This window comes from Triticum urartu, chromosome 7 (genome assembly GCF_003073215.2).
Source record: "Triticum urartu cultivar G1812 chromosome 7, Tu2.1, whole genome shotgun sequence".
NCBI lineage: Eukaryota > Viridiplantae > Streptophyta > Magnoliopsida > Poales > Poaceae > Triticum > Triticum urartu.
In genome coordinates, this window is record NC_053028.1 from 104,844,877 (window position 1) to 104,849,490 (window position 4,614).

The window sequence follows — 4,614 nt, forward strand, 5'->3', positions numbered from 1 at the left end:
AGATCCTGGCTATACTACGTGCACCATGCCTTAGGGCTGCACTTATTTGGTGGAGGGCTCGGTGATTTGGGTGGAAGGTATCGCGCTCGCGCTGGCGGTTGGGGCATGTGGGATGTGGAAGGAGCAGAAGGATGGGGGTCGGGTGTGGATTACCTGCCTGGATAGACGAGGCCCAGCGGCGTGAAGGAGGGTCGCCGACGAGGAGGCGGCGCTGCAAGCAAGGACTGAAGGTTCCAACTTGGAAAGGAAGGAAGAAACGGGGGAAATGTGGCTTTTGGTAAGGGGGAGGGGACGGGGATGTAGATATTTATGCAGAAGCCGAAAATTTGGAATCACTTCAGCCAAAAAACTGGCGCGCAAAGTGTCATCAGACACGGTCCCTTATTCAGAACTGTGTACGATATGTGAACATCACAAACGATTCAAATAGCTTAACCCGTGTGTGATGAGTTTGAACGTCAAAAATTTTGGTTCGAATTTCCATGGTTATAGTGGTCATCCACGTCATTGCATAATTTGGGTACACAAAGGAGAGTAACTTCTTAATCGAGCAAGTTCAGCAATTAAACAGAGCTAGCTGACCTAAACATTACTCTAACAAATTAAAGACCGACGCCCTTAATTAAAAAAAACAAAAATTACTACTACAGCTGGTGCTCATCGATCTCCGCCGCCGCCTCCATGTCCAGCTCGCGCCCGACAATCTCCTGGGGAAGGGGCTCCATGGCATCCATCGCACCATACTCGACAAGCATCTCGCCATCAGCGTCCGCCATCTCTTTGGAAAAGGCCGCCATGAGCTGGGTGTGGGCGGATGAGATCTGGGCTTGGGCGGGCTCCGTCCTCGCAAGGTATGCGACAGAGGAACAGATGGCCGCTCGAACGGTCTCGACAATTGCCAGCTCTTCGGCTGTGGGTTACCGACCATTGTCGGAGAAGCTTCGTTCGATTTGTGCGGTGACCGCCAGGAGCTGGGCATGGGCGGCCTCGACATGGTCGTGGGCGGCCTCCATCAGGGCTAAGGCCGCCGCTGTGGATTGGACAGCTGATGTGCTGCTCACGCCAGTTGTTATCCCCGAGCCAGATGTTGCTGCCGCCACCTGAGAAGCAACAGCGGCCGTTTGGGCTGCCATGGCTGCCCGGTCGCAGATTACGGCCGCACTCATGCACCTTGTTAGCACGCGCATGGCAGCTATAGTCGCACTCTCGCCGGAGTGGGCCACCGAAGTGGCCCTCATGACGCGGGTCCACGTGCCCATCTTTCACCGGCGACGATTGAACAGTGAAATGATATTTGAGGAGCGAGCTAGTGTGCTTGAGACGCCGGCTGTGGACTATAGCCGACACACCTTCTCGCGTAAGCCATAGGCGTACTATACACCAACGGTGGTCCAAGATATTTTGTACTACGTCTCACACGATTGGTGATAATAATTTGCGTGGGATCTACTTGATTTGAATTACAAAATGGGGCCACAGCGGCAATGGACGCTGTTTGAATTGTTAGACCTTTTATTTGCAGTGAACATGCAACTATATGTGTGTCGTAAAAGAATTGGAATTATTCAGGGTTCGTTTGAACATTTAATACATTAAATTGGTTTTCTAGCCATTTCAGGTGCATAATTCAAAATTAAACAACATGCACATGCTCCGGTGCACCAACATGGGTTGTAAAATCATATATGTGTCCATGGGTTTATGCTTATCTCCCATGCTAGAAATGGGGATGAAATTCGAACACCACAACACCATGGCTCTCCGGCAAACGTCGACATACTTGCTTTTGCAATTCTAGTAAATCCAAAACTCGTTTGAAACTCATGAAACTTGGCATGCTATCATGGAGCGGCATCAACATGCCATGGTAAAATATTTGTCCCATTTCGGGCAGGTTTTGGTATATGCTTCTCACAAATCAGAGCTTCTCACAACAAGCATGATGGTTTCGGTAGGGAACGTCCCACCTCTGAGGATGAAATGATATCCATTGCCTTTTATTGCTTTCAAAAAATTTCTCGTGTCAACATAGAACAATAGGAGTGTTGTGTCATTTTTTGTGATTGTTTGGGGTTCGTTTGGACATTTTTATGCATTAATTGAGTTTTCAATGCATTTATGTGCATAATTCAAATTTGAAGTACATGCACATGCTCCAGTGCATATAAATTGGTTGAAAAATCAAATTTGTGTACTTGGGTACATGCGTAGGTCCCATGCAAGAAATGGGAATGAATTTCAAACACCAAGGCATCGTTGATTACCGACAAAACATTGAGATGCCTGGTTTTTAAATTCTAGTAAATCCAAAACTCGTCTGAAATTCATGAAACTTGGCATGCTATCATGGAGCGGCATCAACATGCTGTGGTAAATTTTTTGTCCCATTTGGGGCAGGTTTGGTTATATGCTTCTCACAAATCAGAGATTCTCACAACAAGCATGATGGTTTCGGTAGGGAACGTCCCACCTTTGGGGGCGAAACGATATCCATTGCCTCTTATTGCATCCAAATTTTTTCTCGTGTCAACACAACAGGAGTGTTGTGTGAATTTTTGTGATTTTTCGGGGTTCGTTTGGACATTTTTATGCATTAACTGAGTTTTCAATGTATTTATGTGCATAATTCAAATTTGAACTACATGCATGTGCTCCAGTGCATATAAATTGGTTGAAAAATCAAATATGTGTCCTTGGGTGCATGCTTAGGTCCCATGCAAGAAATGTGAATGAATTTCAAACACCAGGCCACCGTTGATTGCTGGCAAAACATTGAGATTCCTGGTTTTTAAATTCTAGTAAATCCAAAACTTGTATGAAATTCATGAAACTTGGCATGCTATCATGGAGCGGCATCAACATGCCATGGTAAATTTTTTGTCCCATTTGGGGCAGGTTTGGGGTATATGCTTCTCACAAATCGAAGCTTCTCACAACAAGCATGATGGGTTTTGGTAGGGAACGTCCCACCTTTGGGGACGAAACGATATCCATTGCCTCTTACCGCTTTCAATTTTTTTATCGTGTCAACATAGAACAACAGTAGTGTTGTGTGAATTTATGTGATTTTTCGGGGTTCGTTTGGCATTTTTATGCATTAATTGAGTTTTCAATGCATTTATGTGCGTAATTCAAATTTGAATTACATGCACATGCTCCAGTGCATATAAATTGGTCGAACAATCAAATATGTGTCCTTGGGTGCATGCTTAGGTCCCATGCAAGAAATGGGAATGAATTTCAAATACCAGGGTTCCGTTGATTGCCGGCAAAACATTGAGATGCCTAGTTTTTAAATTCTAGTAAATCCAAAACTTGTCTAAAATTCATGAAACTTGGCATGCTATCATGGAGCGGCATCAACTGTTGGGGAACGTTGCAGAAAACAAAAATTTTCCTACGGTTTCACCAAGATCCATCTATGAGTTCATCTAGCAACGAGTGATCGGATGCATCTACATACCTTTGTAGATCACGCGCGGAAGCGTTCAAAGAACGGGGATGAGGAAGTCGTACTCGACGTGATCCAAATCATCGGAGATCCTAGCGCCGAACGGACGGCACCTCCGCGTTCAACACACGTACGGTCAGCGTAACGTCTCCTTCTTCTTGATCCAGCAAAGGGAAAGGAGAGGTTGAGGAAGATGGCTCCAGCAGCAGCACGACGGCGTGGTGGTGATGGAGCTGCAGTACTCCGGCAGGGCTTCGCCAAGCTCTATGGAGGAGGAGGAGGAGGTGTTGGAGAGGGAGAGGGAGGCACCAAAGGAAAAGGTAAGAGGTCCTCCATCCCTCCCACTATATATAGGGGGCCTAGGGGGGGGCGCCGGCCCTAGGAGATGCAATCTCCTAGGGGGGCGGCAGCCAAGGGGTGGGGGGCTTGCCCCCCAAGCAAGGGGGCGCCCCCTTTAGGGTTTCCCCACCCTAGGCGCATGGGCCCTAGGGGAAGTGGCGCCCCAGCCCACTTTGGGCTGAATCCCTTCCCACTTCAGCCCATGGGGCCCTCCGGGATAGGTGGCCCCACCCGGTGGACCCCCGGGACCCTTCCGGTGGTCCCGGTACAATACCGGTGACCCCGAAACTTGCCCCGATGGCCGAAATAGCACTTCCTATAATTCTTTACCTCCGGACCACTCCGGAACTCCTCGTGACATCCGGGATCTCATCCGGGACTCCGAACAACATTCGGGTTACTGCATATACATATCCCTACAACCCTAGCGTCACCTAACCTTAAGTGTGTAGACCCTAAGGGTTCGGGAGACATGCAGACATGACCGAGATTGCTCTCCGGTCAATAACCAACAGCGGGATCTGGATACCCATGTTGGCTCCCACATGCTCCTCGATGATCTCATCGGATGAACCACGATGTCGAGGATTCAAGCAACCCCGTATACAATTCCCTTTGTCAATCGGTATGTTACTTGCCCGAGATTCGATCGTCGGTATCCCAATACCTCGTTCAATCTCGTTATCAGCAAGTCACTTTACTCATACGGTAATGCATGATCCCGTGACCAGACACTTGGTCACTTTGAGCTCATAATGATGATGCATTACCGAGTGGGTCCAGTGATACCTCTCCGTCATACGGAGTGACAAATCCCAGTCTTG